Here is an 18,919-nt window from a genome sequence, read left to right as displayed (position 1 = left end):
GTCATGTCATTTCTCATGTCACCTGCTTCAGCTGATCTGTTGAAACCCTTATTCATGTCTTGTCACCTTCAATCTTGACTATAGTATTCCAATGCTTTTGTACCCAGTTTCTCACTCATCACCGTCCTTGCTGACCTGCAGTGGCTTCTGTTCCTCTAATTTAGGATTCCTGTCCCTGTGTTTTTATTCTTTCATAGTCTCATTCCTTCCTACCTCTGACTTCTTCCCCTTCCACCCTCATCTCAGCCTAAGAACACTCTATCCCCAAATCAATGCCAAGCCGAACATGATATTGGGAGAGGCGACTAAAAACTTAACCAAAAAAATAGGTTTTAAAGAGTATGTTAGAGAAGGAGAAAGACCTAAAGTCGTTTATGGTGAAAATTCCAGAGTAAAGTGCCTAGATAGCTGAAGACATGGCTGCCAGTGGTAGAGAGAAGGAAGTGGGGGTGCACAGGAGGCCAGAGTTGATGTAATGCAGAGTTCTTGTGGGGTTGTAGGGCTGGATGATGGTACAGGAGGTGGGTAGGCCATGAAGGGATTTGTAGATGAGAAGAAGAATGTTAAATTGATGTTGCAAAACTGGGAGCTACTAAGTCAGAACAAGGTGATAGATGAGCACAGCTTGGAATAGTTTAGGTTATTGGCAGCAGAGTTTTTGTTTCAGAGGAAGTTTATGGTGACAGTGGGAAGTCAGCTGTGAGAACTGTGGGAAAGTTGAATCTGGGGGTGACAAAGACATGGATGGTAGTTTTGGCAGTGGCTGGGTTAAAGCAAGAACAGAGGCAAGTGATGTTTCAGATCTAAAAGATGGTCCTTGATGGTGGGATTATGGGGTTGGAAGCTCAGCTCGTGGTCAAATGCTGAGGTTCCCAACAGTCAGCTTCAAACTGACAGGGAAGGGACAAGAAATTAGTGGCATGGATGTGGAGTTTATAGGGTGGGTAAATGATGTCTTCATTCTTCCCATTGCTTAACTGGAGGAAATCATAGTTCATTCAGGTTTGGATGTTGTACAAGCAAGTTGACAATACCAAGACAATGGAGGAGTCTTGAGGTGTTGGAGAGGTTGAGCTGGATGTTATCAGCATACATGTATAATCTGAGTCCTCTCTTTGGATGATGCCATTGAGATGAAACTTGTAGATGATGGCAAGGAAGGGGCGAAGACTGGATCCGTAAGTGACTGCATTGTGAATGGTTGTGTGGTGGGAATAGAAGCCATTGGTGGAGAAGCTCTGGTTATGTTTGGTTGGGTAAGAGTGGATATGGGGTTTCCCGCTGGATAGTGGAGGAGCAGCATTTCAGGAGATTAGTCTGGTTGACAGAGTCAAAGGCTGGAGGGAGAAACATAGAAAATGTAATTTGTGACTTTGATTAGTGCTGTGGCAGGGTCAGAAAATGCAGAGGTAAAAAATTAATCGGTGAGCTTCTACTGCGGAGTTGTGAGGGACAGTCACAAATTTGAGGGGTAAGAAATATGTCCAAGAATTCTGGAAGGGAAGGTAGCTTGCAAGGCCAGGAGGGTTGAGCATCTTTTTCTTTTGAAGAAGGGGTGATTAAAAAATAGAATTGAAAGAGTGACAGCACCTGAGGAGAAGGAACCGTTTACAATGTAAGCTAATATTTCGGCCATGAAAGGAAATTGAACGGTCACCAATTTAGTAGGAAGAGGGTCAAGAGAGCAGAAAATTGACAAATTGGACAGGATTAGCTCAGAGTGCATGAGATGAGCGTTTTACCATAAAGCACCTTGGAGTATCACTTCTCTTTAATATGATTACAAGCTGAGGGGAATGACTGTGGTAGAAATCAATTTTTCACTTCCTTTCTCCCAGTCCTTTGTTTTACAACATAATGCTTACTGTGAAATGAAGGCGCAAACAGCACTAATGGAATTAGCTAGGGAGAAGTTGCAATCTGTTTTCCTTCCTATTGTTTATGACGGAGCTAAGATTTGTTTGCCATGCACATCAGTGTTTTCCAGCTTTTTCTTCAGAGCTGTGGAAGTCAAGCCTGGACAGGATCTGTCTGAATATCAGGTGGATGAATAATGTGATCTTCTTGCAATTGAATAATTTGCCTCCTCTCACTGACCTTCACGTATGAACCCATAAACTTGGGCAGGATGACAGAGGGTGCCAGGCAACCTAGATAAGTAACTTAGCTTTCAAAACAAGAAAAGTGTTTCTTTTGTCTTTGCTTATAAAGTAGAGGGTTGACAAGTTTATTTTTGTAGCTTGTGTGCAACGTGCTGCCAGTGCTTTGTCACCCTTAATGCTGGACAGATCTAGTGTTGTTGACTAACCAGTGCAGTGGCACTAGGGAGCTTGTATTTGGAATGAGATCAATAATCTTTAGCAAATTGGCTTGTTCACTTAAGGTGTAACATAAAGCTTTCTTGCAAAAGTTGCACTTCTATGGTGAAATCTTGTAACTTGCATCATTCATGAAGGTACAGCTAATTTCTGACTTCAAGGAGAATGTGAGCTGAGGGATATTTTTTAATCCAAGGTGCACCACCATTTTTGTTTTAGTAGCAGGAAAATGCACTTTTTTGTTTAAAAAAAAAATCTGTTTTATTGCCTCCAGAGAGGTACACCGCACCAGATCTCCTTCCTAGTGAGGTCACTTTGTTGATCTCACAGGTAAAGAGATTTTGAAATGGTTTTGTCAAAAATCTGGGTCATAAATTTTGCTCATCCAGAGAGGAGATTGGGTGCCATGAGACCCAGGGAAACCATGCTACCAATTTACCATCTTCAAGTTTTTAAATGGATTGAAAGAAAGCATTACGATCAATACCTCTTTTATTCATTTAACTGAAATATAACTGGGTAAAATCCAGCTGCTGTACAGCCTATATTTGGCTCAAGCAGAAGTACGTAACTAACAACTTGTATTTAAATAGTGCCTGAATTGTGTCATTTAAATGCCCTAAGCCTGGGCGATGGTAGGGACTTCTAATACAAGACACTCAGGATATTAGAACAGGAAATGTGAAATATTTACATGATAATGGTTGTTAATTTGCAAAGTGAAAAACAGTTTACGTGTAATTGACAGAAAATTCTTGCTGAGTATCTGGGAATTTATGAACATGGCATGACAGATATAAGGATGAGTCTCAAGGGCAGTTAACTAAGATGGAACCAATTTTAATTGCCAAAATGCTGTATGTGTTGGGCAGCAAAACAGTCGTATGTGTTGGAGTGAATTCAGAGAACAGCAAAGTGGTGCAGGTTTCCCCACTTGGTTAGGTCATCTCTGCTGGGGTACAAAGTTCTTGGTGTACCTTTTCTCCCCTATACTCCTGACTCATGTTGAGGTATTCTCACAGTGTGCCAGCAGCTTGCTCATCCTTCATGCCTATATGTGCCCTGAATGTAGATGGACTATTTTTTCTGGGTGGGTGGGTGGGTGGCATCATAGGCAACCTTGATCTTGTGCTCACTGTATCTCTGCACTTGTGCACTTCCCAATAGGTGTCATCCATTACATTGAGAACCTGGGCTAATTTTTCATTTTCCTTTATAGCTTAGGGACCATGGATAACTGTATTATACTAATTGTTGTTCCAGCTAAGCTCACCAAATGCCCAGTTCAGTAGAAGACTAGAAATGATACCTGGCCTGTGTGGCTTTGTGCTACATTACCATTTATAGAAAGGGATTTGGGCTGTAAATAAGGTGAAAGGAACGCTTTCATTTTCTTGACTTAATCCAAACTGTTATCATGTACTGAATGCACTAATTCACCATCTCTGAATTCATTGCTATGCAATTTTTTTGCTGAACTTGAATTGCCAATTTCAATCTTTGATTTTGGTGTTTCTATCTTTTTTTAAAAGAAATCGAAGACATTCATATGGTTGAGTGCTGGTGCAATCTGTCCCTTTATTGTGAAAGGTGAACATCATCAATAGATGTTAGACTTTAGTGCAGAGGCGTGCTTCACCAATGGAACTATTTTGCTTTGCCTCAAACTTCAGGCAGCTGATGTTCAGAGAGAGAATAAACAATGTTAAAAATTGAATCAGACTTTCTCTAATACCGCCAGGAATATTAGACTATCTCAATGAATACTTAATGTGGTGACATTGTAAGCTTAAAGTTTTAAAATTTGAGTTGTTGTAAAGTGAACAAGATTAACATTCAAACTAATCCCTTGGTTTCAGACGATTCACTTTGAGAGTGAAATATTATCTTTAGATAAAGTCAGTTTCCCTGCATGGTTTCAGAATAACTCTGGCAGTTTTGACATTCTCTGTAACCATCTGATTTGTTTGAGAGATGCAATAGTAAATGGAATTTACATTGTATATTTAATGTTTATCTAAGCTGTAGAAAATGCTCAGTTTTCTTTGCAAAGATTTTTGTTGAGCACAATGCAGGTTGTCTTTATCAAGCTGTGTGTCCAAAAGTAACCACTTCCTTCTGCTGCCTAATCTCAGTGGAAATCTTTGAGCAGTCAGTGCTTAAGAATGCCACGATAAAAGCAAAATACTACGGATGTTGGAAATCTGAAACAAAAACAAAAATACCTGGAAAAACTCAGCAGGTCTGACAGCATCTGCAGAGAGGAATACAGTTGACGTTTCGAGTCCATATGACTCTACATCAGAACTAAGGAAATAGAGAAATGAGGTGAAATATAAGCTGGTAGAGGGGGGTGGGACAGGTAGAGCTGGATAGAGGGCCAGTGACAGGTGAAGGCAAGGAAGAGATTGCCAAAGATGTCATAGACAAAAGGACAAAGGGGTGTTGACGGTGGTGATATTATCTAAGGAATGTGCTAATGGGGACATTAAGGGTAGCAAGCAGGACAAGCTAGTGGCAGATGGCCCGGGTGCGGGGGGAGGGATCGAAATGGGCTAAAAGGTGGAGATAAAACAATAGATCAAAATAAATTTAAAAATAGGTGGGAAAAGAAATTTTTTTTTTATTATAAATTATTGGGAAAAAAAGGGATCGGAAAGGGAGTGGGGATGGAGGCGAGAGTTCATGATCTGAAATTGTTGAACTCAATATTAAGTCCGGAAGATTGTAAAGTGCCTAGTCGGAAGATGAGGTGCTGTTCCTCCAGTTTGCGTTGAGGTTTACTGGAACAAAGCAGCAGGCCAAGAACGGATATGTGGGCATGAGAGCAGGGTGGTGTGTTGAAATGGCAAGCGACAGGGAGGTCTGGGTCATGCTTGCGGACAGACCGAAGGTGTTAAGAATGCCATTGTAGTTTGAGATTTGGTAAACCGTGTGTGTTGACAGATCAGTGTCTTTAAGCAAATGTCAGTTTGAAGTAATGTTTCATTAGATTTATTTAGTTTCTACCTCTTTCCCCTGTTTATATAGAGACTTGTGCAAGAAGTGAAGTTACCTTACTTTGAAAAAGCCTGTAGTATTCTAGGCAGCAGAAAAGAGCAACTTCCATTTATAAATACAGGAGATATTCAATACCTTGTAGTATGGACTTCTTGTTCTCTCCTGGGATGTGAGGAATGGTTTCAAAATGAAATCGCATGCATCGCACGCCAAGGTTTTGCATTCCTTTTTGGAATTTGGTTGACTAGTGTGGTTATAAAACACTTTTCTAATTCACTTGCCTGAATGTATCCTTTATTCAACTTTGCCCAGCTCAAAAAATGCCTTGATCTCCATTTTGTGGAATTGTTTCTTGCATCAATTTTAATGCATTAAATCCAACTTATTTTTTATATGGTTAGCACTCTTGGCTTATTCCTATTATGTTTTATTTGCACATAACTAAAGCTTCTTATATGATGGGCAAGAACGTAACTGTGCCCATTATAGTCCTGCAACTAAGTTTTTTAGTGTTACATTGCTGCACAGGGTTCGTGAAATTGTTTGGCAGAATGTATTTTATCCTTCATTTATTTTAGAAGTGGTTAGTTATATTTTTATTCAAAGTTTGTACATTCTTTTCAGTGTAGAATGATGGCTTTGGTAATTTCTATACTGCAAAATGATGCAGAGTGGATAATTGTCTTACCACAATTAGAATTGAGGAGAGGTTGACATCTTGCTAATTTTCTTTTCATTCTTTCACGGGATGTGGGCATCACTGGCTGGGCCAACATTTTTATTGCCCATCCCTAATTGCCCTTGAGAATTTATAATTTTCTGCAGAGGCAAATGTATTGTCCAGAATTTTGTGGGCACTTTGTCTTCCTGAATCCCCCTCCCTCTCCCCTCATTTGGGAGCATACATATGTACTTTTAAGTTAACCTTGTTACCATCACTGTTACCTTGTGCTACTGTAAGAGCTGTAAAATGTTGTAGGACAGGAGGACCTGTAATCTCTTTCATTTAAAAATACAATTATCTAGACGTGGTAAAGATTGAAGTAGATACCCCAGGTATTTATTGTGTATTTTAATTCCTCCATCGTTGTTAGATGTGCCTTCAACTACTTGTGTCCTAAGCTCTGGAATTCCTCCCATAAACCTTTTCACCTCTCTACCTCCCTCTTCTCCTTTAACATCCTCCTTAAAGCCTATCTCTTTGACCAAGCTTCAAGACATCTGCCCTAATCTCTTTTTGTGGCTTGCTGACATATTTGGTTTCATAATGTTCCTGTGAAGCAATTTGAGACTTTTTATTTTAAAGGTGCTTTGTATAATTTATTCTATCTCTTTATCACTCTCTACTGAGATTTGCATATATACAATATAGTATACATAATATAGTATGCCTATATCCCTGATATTAAAGTGCAGCCTTAGAATTGATCTTTAGTATATTTTACACTTATACTTGTGTTTTATTTAGTTTAATCATTACAGTTCTGTGCTGATAATTTCCAGTGGGTTTCACATTGATTAATGATGGTATTCTTGGTACAGAATATGTGACTCCTTCATTGCTTTAACTTTATCCTGAAGTACTGTGCAGAGATTGAATGCAGCAAGATTCTCTACTGTTTTCACCCCTCTGGGGCCTCATTTTGCACCCAGCTTAGATTAATGAGATGAAAGTCTTTTCGACCAGCTGCAAGGCTCATCCGTAAAATTAGTCAGATAAATTCATAGTGAGGACAGCTGCACCACATAAAGTGGCCATAACTGGCTGAAAGTGAATATCTTCATTCTGAAAGGTGATATGGATAGCAGTTGTTTAAAAATTTATATTTAAAAATTACATTGGTGTGGAAAAATTCAGCTTTAACAATGTATCAGTACCCTTATTAAAAATGGACAAAACAAATCAAGATGAAAATGTTGATTTGTGCTGAAGTGCAGTTTTATAGAGGCTGGAAACTCTTCCATTGCTTGTCCATCGGCATATTCTTCCTTTGATAACCTAGACAGAGTGACTGTAGGTGATTCAGCTACAGGAGTGTCATAGCCAAGCCCCTGCATGACCTTCATGCAGCACTACTGTGGTTAGGAACAAGTTTGCTATTGTAGCCTCCCACCACCCTGTTCTTCCACGTCCCACTCCCCCAAACACATGGTTGAGTAATCTGCCAATGTGCAATAAGTTTAAAAAGCATCGTTTTGGGGACAGCGTGGTTAAACTATTTTGCTACACATTACAAAGTGAGCTTGGCTGTGGTTCTTGCTGTATAAATAGAGGTACAGGACAGAAGCTGAATAGTTTTGTCTGAAGGTGCAGGGAAAAATCAATGATTATAATATAACCTCTGTTATTTTTAGGGCTGTTTGATTGTGTAAATTCAGTGGAATAACCTTGTGTAAAGTAACTTGTTAAAATTTGCTGGTTTTGAAATCTTCATAAAGGTACAAAGTTTTCAAAATTGCACTAAGGTCAGTAATATTTTAAAAAGAGGAATCCAGAAGGCACTGCTGTGATTCAGTTATTGCTGTGAGAGTTCAGATTAATTCATTGCTTAGTGGGTTTCCAGGGAGTGGTTGTGGTAAATGGGTCACTAGGTTAGAATGAAATAATGCTACAAAGGGATCTCTACACATGACTTGGTGGGAGGATTTCATTCAACAGTGATAAAAATTGCTGGGAGCTGTGCATGTCATGTGTTTGGTATTTCCTTTTGTAGCTGCTGATAATGGAGGATGTGCACATAAGACTTCTAGATAACTGACAACTAGAAACCAAAGAGGGAGAGAACAATAACTGTAGAAGTTTTTAAGCCGAACAGTTAGATTGAGGCACAAAAACATGGGGATTGTTGGAAATCTGGCACACAAGCAGCAAATGACAGCAATGCATGTTTCAGGTGGAGATGCTTCATTTAAAATTGTTGGATGGGTAGCAATGACCCATATAGGACTGACCAAGACACACGAGTGGGTGGGTTAAGGAGATAAAGGTAAAATGTAGATAAGCTAATTTTACAAAAATAACAACATGTATATCTTACTAAAGAGCAACTAGAATTTGCAATGGTGAAAAGGAAGGAGTGCTTGGTTTCTTGTGCAAAGGGTGTCAGTCAGATGTTAAAGCCATTAAAAAATCACAATGTGATTAAAAAGGCTACAAACTGGAATGAATGCAGTAGAAGAGGAAATCAAGCAGGGAGCTGACATTTGAAGTTGCTGAAAGCAATCAGTTAACAATTTCTATCCCAGTGCATTGAGACTGATTTGTGGCAAGCACTTAATAGGCCAAGAGATGAAACTTGTTATTTCTGGTGCAGGGTGAGAGAGAGAAAGGAAATATTTTTTAGTAAGTTTTGACGGGTTGATTGAAGGGGGTGGGACAGGTAGAGCTGGATAGAGGGCCAGTGATAGCTGGTTGAAGGGGGTGGGACAGGTAGAGCTGGATAGAGGGCCAGTGATAGGTGGAGGCAAAGAAGAGATTGCCAAAGATGTCATAGGCAAAAGGACAAAGGGGTGTTGACTGTCGTGATATTAACTAAGGAATGTGATAATGGTGACATTAAGGGTGGAAAGCAGGACAAGTAAGTGACAGATAACCCTAGTGGGGTGGGGTGGGGGGAAGGGATCGAAATAGGCTAAAAGGTAGAGATAAAACAATGGATGGAAATACATTTCAAAATAATGGTAATAGGTGGGAAAAGAAAATTATAGATAAAAAATTATAAATAATCAGAGAAAGGGGGTGGGGATGGAGGAGCGAGTTTATGACCTGAAGTTGTTGAACTCAATGTTAAGTCCGGAAGGCTGTAAAGTGCCTAGTCGGAAGATGAGGTGCTGTTCCTCCGGTTTGCGTTGAGCTTCACTGGAACATTGCAGCAGGCCAAAGACGGACATGTGGGCATGAGAGCAGGGTGGTGTGTCCATTTCAACACACCACCCTGCTCTCATGCCCACATGTCCGTCCTTGGCCTGCTGCATTGTTCCAGTGAAGCTCAACGCAAACCGGAGGAACAGCACCTCATTTCTGACTAGGCACTTTACAGCCTTCCGAACTTAACATTGAGTTCAACAACTTCAGATCATGAACTTTCTCCTCCATCCCCATCCCCTTTCCGATTCCCCTTTTGCCGTTAATTTATAATTTTTTAAATCTATATTTTTCTTTTCCCACCTATTTCCATTATTTTGAAATGTATTTCCATCGTTGTTTTATCTCTACCTTTTAGCCTATTTCGATCCCCTCCCCCCACCCCACCCCCACTAGGGCTATCTGTACCTTGCTCGTCCTGTTTTCTACCCTTAATGTCACCATTAGCACATTCCTTAGCTAATATCACCACCATCGACACCCCTTTGTCCTTTTGTCTATGACATCTTTGGCAATCTCTTCTTTGCCTCCACCTATCACTGGCCCTCTATCTGTCCCACCCCCTTCAACCAGCTTATATTTCACCTCATTTCTATATTTCCTTAGTTCTGATGAAGTCATATGGACTCGAAATGTTAACTGTATTCCTCTCCCCACATGCTGTCAGGCCTGCTGAGTTTTTGCAGCTATTTTTGTTTTTGTTGGAGGTTATACATTTTGATTGTTATAAATTCTAATTATACTGTTTATACTGATGAGAAAATGTTTCTGATTCTAACGTTTGAAACCCATCAAGAAAATTTTTAAGTTAAGTTCAGTGATTTTGTGTTTAATAGATAAAGAAGTTTCATTTTCAAATCCAGTTCAGGTGACCAAATTCAAAGGCTCACAGGATTCCCTGGGACAAACTGGGGATAACAACAGTTTTCCTGACGATATTGATCCAGGGCCTAATGGACGTTGCTCAGGTTGAGTAAACAGCAGGAATGGGAGTGATAAATGGTTGGATTAGGCCAACACTAAAATAGCACAATTTACCGTAACTATCCGAATATAACTTTGTATATTGCCAACCAAATTGCTTGAAATGTTTTTGTTTTGTATCCATTTGACATTTTATGAAATTGGGCTGCATTCGCCCTGCTTTCAAAGGAACACTGAAGCTTTGACAGCAAAGTAGTTGCAGAACCAGTGAAAATTTCCATTTCATATGCTGTACTGATTAGCAAGTGCTGGGAGTTTTGCCATTGGTTCATGTGTCAGCACTGCTCTGCACATGGTCTCAGAACAATGGCAGAAGTTTTAATGTATTATGGCTTGCTTTCAATAGAGGAGCTATGTGTTTGATTAAAAATGTCATTTTGGATGCATAGTATAGGCATTCAGATAACATCCCTGGTGTAGATTTTACAACTGATTTGGAGTTGATACAAATAGAGTAGATCTTCCCCTTTTTTCTTGCTGTTGAAGATTTGCTTCCCCCCCCCCTTACTTTGTAAGAATTAATTTATGATTTGGAAAATGTATTGCCTGTTGAAGTTCCTTCATATGTGGTTTGGTTCCACATTGGGCAATGCACTTACAAATTGAACCACATATGAAGGAGACCTGTACTTATTCGTTAATGCAAAATCTATTGTTGATTAAGGGTTCCCCTTTCCGCTGCTGTAATTCAGACATTCAGTTTTGAATCTATGGCAGACACCTGCAATTTCTCAGTGATTTTTACCTCCTAATCACTACCTCCTTTCCAAGGTTAGCTTACTGCATCATCCTTCTATTTAGGAACTGTTCCACTTCAGATTGATGAAATCGCCTCTCAAGAATCTCTAGCTTTGCTCAAAATAGGGGTATTGTTATTTTTCCCTGGCAGATTAAGTGATTGAAGATGAATTTTTCTGCTTGAAGGGGTGTGATTTTATACATAGTGGGGGTGTGGAGACATTTCTGAATGAAGTAAATTACGCACTACATGTAGGAAAGCGAGCTGCGGAATGTGAATGAGGCTTGGTATGAAAACTTTGCTAATGTAAGTAGAAAGTTCTGACCTTGTTCTATGCAGTGGAAAGTAGTTTAAGTGGTACACATGTCAGACATTTAACAGTGCTTGAGATGTTCCAGATCAGCCGTGTATGGTTAGGTACTATGTTTGAAATGCGATATTTATGTTTTGTTTCAAAGACCAGCTGGATTGCTAAATTGGATTGTGGCGGAAAGTTTTCAAATTTAACTAAAATATTGACCTGCCTTGAATGTAGAAAGAGGATCATTGAAAGCTGATGCATCAGGATATCCCTTCATATTCCATAATTTATAATGCTAACTTTTAACCTGGCATGCAAACAAAATATAATTTGCACTACACTTAGGGACAAGAAAAGAGATGCTGGGTGATTTTCCGTATTATTGAATTTCTAGGATTATGCAAATTTTAATAACCCCTGTTTTGTTTTATTCATCGCTGGTAAGGTTGGCATTTATTGCTCATTCCTAGTGATAGTGGAATACCTTGAATGTCAGGTAGTTGATCCCACAAATCTCTTGGGTAGGAAATTTCGTGATTTGACCCAGTGACTATGAAGTAATGACTATATTTGCTATGGCTTAGGTGGTTGTGAGATTTGGAGGGGACTTTTGGTTGTGATGGCATTCCTAAGAACCTGCTGCTCTTGTCCTTCTAAAACAATGGTAGAGATTATGGTTTTGAGAGTTGCTGCTGAAGGGGCTATGGCGAGTTGTTGCGTTGCATTGCATCCCCTAGGTAGAATACACTGGCTACAATAAGGAGGTAGAGGAAGGAATGGATTTTTGGGTTAGTGGATGCAATGCAGATTAAATGGACAGCTTTGTCCTGTATGGTATTAATCTGAGTGTTGTAGCTGTGTTCATCTAGGCAAATGGAGTGTATTTAAGCACATTCCTGACTTCTGTCTGCAAATTGTGAAAAAGCTTTACTCATGGGAGAATACGCAGCCTCTAACCTGCTCTTGTAGCCATGTCATTTACACGACTGGTCCAGTTGAGTTTCTAGTTCATGGTGACCACCAGGGTGTTGATGGTGGGAGATTTGGAGATGATAACACCATTGAATGTCCAGGCTCTCTTGGGGATGATTGTTGCTCAGCACTTGTATGGCATGGACTGATCAGGGCAACCTTTTATGCAGGCATAGACTTCGGAATTATTTGAGGAATTGAAAAAGGAGATGCAGACACTTTAATCATGAGTGAAGAACCCCAATTAAATTCCCATTAATTTTCATTTTTGCTTGGGTTCCTTGGAGCTACTCTTGGTCAAGTACTGCCTTGATGTCAAGAGCAGTCACTTTTCACTGCATCCTTGTAATTCAGCTTGTGTCTTGTAATGAGGTCTAGAACACACACTGAGCTTTAGTTAAAGGTTATTGGTGATTAAGTGCCATTTGACAACACTTATGATTATTCTTCCATCACTTGCTGTTGATTGAGAATAGGCTGATGGGGCATTAATTGACTGGGTTAGAATTATCCTCCTTACTATGTCAGCCATGGTTCAGTTGGTAGCATTCTCACCTCTAAGTCATATGGTTGAGTTCAAGTCCCACTCCAGGACTTGAGCACAAAAATCAAGGATGAAGTCCTGAGGGAGTGCTGCATTGCAGTCTTTCAGATAATTTAGTAAACCGAGGTCTGTCTGCCCTCTCAAGTTGACGAAATAGATGCTAATGAGCTATTTTGAAGAGCAGGGGAGCTAATAATCTGACCAATATTTATCCCTCAATCAACATCGCAAAAACAGATTATTTGATCTTTATCACATTGCTGTTTGTGGGAGCTTGCTGTGTACAAGTGCCTGTGTTGTAATAGTGACTACATTTCAGAAGTATTTCATTGCATTCACTTTGGGAAGCCTGCAGTCGTAAAAGGCGCTATATTAATTCACATTTCTTTTTCCTTCTTGTGGATAGGACAAACCTCGGCAGTTTTAAATGCCAGTATTGTTATTTGGTTTGAAGTGTAGCAAGTTCTGGAGCGCCCGGCCTCAGCACTACAGCTGTGATGTTTTCCTTTGCTATGTCCGGTACCTTCAGCTATTTCTTGAAATATTGAACACAGTGAATTTTTCTGGTACTTTTCCCAATCCTTAATGTTAAATTCAAGTTTAAAAAATGTTTGTATTTGTTTATAAGCAGAAAATTTGATGGACACCTAGTTTCATTGGCATATGCATACCCATAATTAATTTGGAGTGCATTTCAGCATAACTAATTTATGGAAAAGGGGTCATGCTGGGGACAGACATGAACCTGGTTTACACAGTGAATGTCTCATTGTGTTTCCTGGCATTGAGACCATTGTCGGTTGATAACTGGTTGTATCTAATTTTTCTCATAGCAATGCAGTGCTATTAATGTGATCAATTTGAGCAATACTGTTTAGTTATATTGAATAAAATTTTCCATTCAAGCCATTATAATTTATATAACCCAAGTAAGGTTGCTGATATAAAAGCAAAATACCGTGGATGCTAAAAGTCTAGTTGCTTATGTAACATGAGTAAATTCATTAGTATCAGTTGGATCTAGCTTGTCATATATTTTTGTTGCAGTATTTTCTCGGGCTCGCAATCAGTCCTCTGTTTGGCTGAAGATTTTTTTGTGTAATAGGGTAGCATTATCAGACAGAACACTTGTGTCTATTCATTTGTAGTATGTGTTCTTTGTGTAATGGCAGATGCTGCACAAGATGTTTCACTGTTTGCTTCCCATAAAAGTGGCCTTTGCCAAAAAAGGCTGTAGATTCCCATTAATTTTCCCCTCGCTGTTTTTCATCTTCCAGTCCCCCGCTCCTGAAGAAAAGTTGCCTTCATATAATTGCTCATATATTGTGTATGTTGTGAAAGCATCCGATCACTTCATTACCTTAGTTGCGTGTCTGCTGTATGGAAAAATTGGCATTTATATAAAAATTTAAAATATTTTTCAAATGTCCCATGACAGTTCACGCAAATACTTGGAAATGTAGTCACTGTCAGGTAGGTAATGAGCGTCATTTGCACAGAGCAAAATCCCATGAACTGCAATGAAAGAAATGATCAGTTGATCTATTTTTGGTAATAGTTGAGGAAAGATGTTGGCTGGGACACTGGGAGAACTCCCTACCAGTGCCATGAAATCTTTAACATCTTAACTTCTGGGGTCTGACATGTCTGACAATACAGTATTGCATTGGAGCGTCTGCTGTCGGGCTCTGAAGAATGTCTTAAACCCATAACCTTCTAACTTAGGTAAATGTATTATTGTTTGGACCAAGCTGACACTTGGTTCAATTCAAAATGATCTGTTTGTTTAGTTTTGAAATAAATATCCTAGGTTGGCATCCCACAAGACATATCACAAGCCAGCATGATATAATGTGCCAATCCCCTTGTTTGATACACTGAATCATTTCAGTGTAACTCTTCGTTCACTTGCATACTTGCATGTTTTTAAAGTCCTGAATGTTTTCCTTAAATTTGACCAAACTGGTATGGTGTCTGCTCCGTAGACCTTTCCATTTGTGCAAGTTAACTATTTGATTTAAATGTCACAGTTCTATTTTCTCCAATTTCCTCAGTCCAGAAAAGAAAGGAAGAAGTCATAGAGCCATTAACGCACATAAGAAGACCATTTGGCCCATTGTGTTCAGGCTTGCTCTGTCGAGCAATCCAATTAATCCTGTTTTGCTCTTCAACCCCTTTAGCACTACAAGTTTATTTCCTTCAAATGCCCATCCAGTTTCCTTTTGAAATCATTGATCATCCCTGCTTCCACCAACCTCCCTTATATGCAGCGAGTTCCAGGTCATCACCACTCACTGTGTGAAAGGTTTTACTCACATCTCACCTCTATCTCTTGCCCTAAAACTCGAATCTGTCTCCCCTAGCCCTTGTGCCATCAGCTATTGGGAGCAACTTTTCCTTGACTATTTTATCTAAACCTGTTATAATCTTGTTCATCTCTATCAAATCTCCCCTCAACCTCCAGTCCTCCAAGGAGAACAACCCTAGCTTCTGCAACCTAACCTTGTAGCTAAAATCCCTCATCCCCATCTGGTAAATCTCCTCTCATCCTCTAAAGGAGCCTCGCAACCTTCCTTTCTAAAGTGTGGTGACCGGAACTGAATGCAATAACCTAGTTGTAGCCTAACCAGAGCTTTTTAAAGGTTCAGCATAACTTTCCTGCTTTTGTACACGTAGCTCTATTTATGAAGTCCAGGATTCCATATGCTTTGCTAACTGTTTGTCCTGCCACCTTCAAAGATCTATGCATATGAATCCTTAGGTACCCCTGTCCCTGTACACTCTTTAGAGCTATGTCATTTAGTCTATATTACCTGTCCCTATTCCTTATGCTAAAAATGCATCGCTTCAGACTTCTCTAAATTCCATCTGCCACTTGTTTGCCCATTCTGCCAACCTATCTATGTTCTATTACAATCAATTGGTATCATCCTTACAGTCTGGTACACCTCCAAGTTGTGTATCCTAGATATATAAAGCAGTAATCCTAGCACTGACACTTGGGGAAACACTACTGTCTACTATTCTTCAGTCTGGAAAAATAGCCATTTAATACGACATGCTGTTTTCTCTCCTTAGGTCAATTTTTTAAAATCCAAGATGACACTGACAATCCCTCCCTCTCCTCCCCTATTTCATGAGCCTCAATTTTGTTAGCCAACTTCTTATTTGGTACTTTGTCAAACACATTTTTAAAAATCTGTACAGAGAGCGTTCATTGCTTTCCTTTCATCAACCTTCTCTGTTATTTCATCAAAACATTCAATTAGATTAGTAAAGCACAATCTTTTACAAACCCATGCTAGCTTAATTTATGAATTAGATTAAGCTTCAAATAATTTACAACTATTAATGCAGAAAAGTATTCCAATGCCCAATGTCCTTCAGAAGAATAATCAAAAAGAATGGAAGCTAAGTCACAGGAGATATTGGGAGCAGTGACCAAAAACTTGGTCAGAGTAAAATGTTTTAAACAGTAGAATGGGGAGGGAGGAGTAAGGCTGAAGGCATAGCTGCCAGTATAGAAAAGGGAAAGCAGGATGAACATCCAGAATTGCAATGGAGAGTTTGGGACAGGGTTGTAGAGTCAGAGGGTGTTGGGAGTGAGGGGTGAGCCCAGAAAGAGACTTGAACACAAGGACAAGAATTTTATATTGTGATGGAGAAGGTCAGGGAACTGATATAGGTCAGCAAGTACAGCAAGAGGTGATTGGGGAGCAGGACGTGGGGTACAAGCAGCAGAAGTTTAGATGATCTGATGTTTATACAGCCTAGAGGATGGGAGGTTGGCCATGAGAGCAGTGAAATAGTGGACAAAGGCATGGTCAAGCATTTCAGCAGTTTGTGGGCTGAGATAAAGGAAAATGCAGGTGGTATTACAAAAGTGGAAGTAGGCAGTTGTTTTGCTGGAGAGAATAGGTTCCAAGCTGGTGAACATGTAGTTCAGCGCAAGACAGTGACTGGGGCGGGAGGTGGGAAGATGGAGTCATTATCATGGGAACAGAGTTTGTGGTGGAGAAAAATGCATTTCATCCAAAACTGGATGATAGACAAATAGTTGTCTGGACAGCTTAAATTTTTATCTATTTCAACATATCAACTTTATTGACAACAAAACTGTTTTTCAGTAGAATTCACTTCTCCTGTTTTGTACTAATGGGATGAGCTTACTGATTTAAGGTGATGCTTGTATTCATTGCCTACTGGCCAAGCACTTGTAGCTCATAAAATATTAATTCCAATTTAGCTACATAAATATTTTGTGCAGGACTTGTAAGCCAGAAACTTTTCCCAAAGTAACCTTTTGTATAGTTCCCTGTGGCCACTGTAATGCAATTTCTTGGAGGTAATTTTGTATGCCTTATATTTGTAACCATCTAATCTTTATACCATCAAAAATACTCCAATAAAATCCTGTTTTACATACACTCTGTCATTGTTTGGTGTGGACCTGAGGACTCTGAAGCAATGTTTGAAAATTCAGGTTGCAGGATGCACGTGTGAGGTGAACTGGGAGTAAGGAAAAGAGAGAAAATTGCATAAGAATTCTTAACCATTAATGGTTCCTTCTTACATAATTAATGAAGGAAATAACTTGTTTACCATCAAATATTCATGCGCACATATGATTAACATTTGTATATAGAATTGGATTCGCATTTCTGATTGACTTTGGGTTAGAGGCTCTTTGTTTTACCTGCTAATACTGCAGTAATGCAAGCTGGTCAATCTTGTTTGATGGCTAATTTCCCTTAAAGACAGCTCATTACCCTTATAGCAGCTCATTAAACTCGAGTCTTCCTGATTACTCTGACATCACTCGTTCTCCTCCCACTCCACATATATACTGACGAATCAGATATTTTAGCCAAGACCTGTCCCTGTAGAACGTGGAGAGCTGTGTATTGTCATGGGAAGCTTTTCCCAGCAGGATCACTTGATCTGCACTTGTAGTTGATATGGGATAAAGATATTTTAAATTATGTAAAGTTGTCCAATTAATGATGAGGGAAACATTGCAAGGCGAAAGAAGGTGTCTCCTGTGGTTGAAAAAGTTCTAATGTTTTTAATTTTCTGAAAATCCTTTTTATGCATTCTTTATTTAAACTCAAGCTGAAGAAATAAATTGGTACAAAGGGAGAATTACAACTGATAAGAATTTGAAATATTAATTTTACTTCCACTAAAAATAGAAAATGCTTCAAATGCACAGCAGACCTACACACACACTCTGAAAGTGTGTAGACCCTTTATCAGGACTGGCTTCTCCAAAAGCATCAATGTAACTTTTGCATACCAATAGAGCTGCCCAATTCAAACACTTTCTACTTGTATTACAATAGTTTGTCCATCATATTTCCAGCATCTGGAGTTTCCTCCAGATTAGTAACATTGATATTGCTATGGGTTGAGGGTAACCTATTCAAATCAAATATGAACCAACCAGCATCTTCTATTCTTTTGTTTCAGATTTCAGTCTTGACTTTTCATCCATTAGCAGGGCAGATTTTAATGCTGTATATACTGTTACAATCCCCATAAGAGACCAATAACTTTTAAAACAAGAAATTCGAACTTTCAGCTGATGGCTGAAAAGAATAATGCAAGTTTTCATGTTTTAAGACTTTTACCGTGACATGACTAAAACACTATTGACTAACACTATTTTTGCACGCAACTTATAGTTTAAACTACAGAACAGAATTTTTCTCTTTTTACTTTCAACACGCACTTCGCATATTTTACACTGTCCTTTTAATAGACATTCAATTCTCCCAAAATTAGTCCAAAGTAATTCTTAGCTCCTGAGGGTTCACTTCTGTTCTTTTCCTTTCTCTGCCTTGAAACTTTTAATTCTAGAACTGTCTTTCACAGTGTAAGTTTTCCTGGAAACTTCACTCCAGCTAAAGTTAGACAAATCTTCTAGCCCAAGTTTAACTCTTCATGAATTTGGTCTTTCCAATCCAAGCGTGAGCTCCTAACTGCATTTCTGTGCAGTGAACCACAGTGTCTTGCTGCCTATAGCTGCTCCTCCTGGATCATGGCAGACTAACTTGTCTGTGAGGTTTCAGGGATATCTTAACCCTTCCCTTCTCAAAGTCCATCTCCATGGCAATGTGAATCACATAGGCCTTGTATCCAGGTGGAAATGTTAATTAGTTATCCTTGAGACCCCAAATCTCTTATGTTGGAAGTA

General features: G+C 39.3%; 1 protein-coding gene across 1 annotated transcript in view; it reads left to right on the top strand.

Moving 5' to 3' along the window:
* nrbp1 (nuclear receptor binding protein 1) overlaps positions 1-18,919 on the top strand; it is an 89,277-nt gene that overhangs the window by 1,600 nt on the left and 68,758 nt on the right. The gene's annotated exons all lie outside the window — the stretch shown is intronic.

The sequence above is a fragment of the Cetorhinus maximus genome, chromosome 14 (genome assembly GCF_964194155.1).
Source record: "Cetorhinus maximus chromosome 14, sCetMax3.hap1.1, whole genome shotgun sequence".
NCBI lineage: Eukaryota > Metazoa > Chordata > Chondrichthyes > Lamniformes > Cetorhinidae > Cetorhinus > Cetorhinus maximus.
This window is presented reverse-complemented; position numbering and strand designations above follow the sequence as displayed.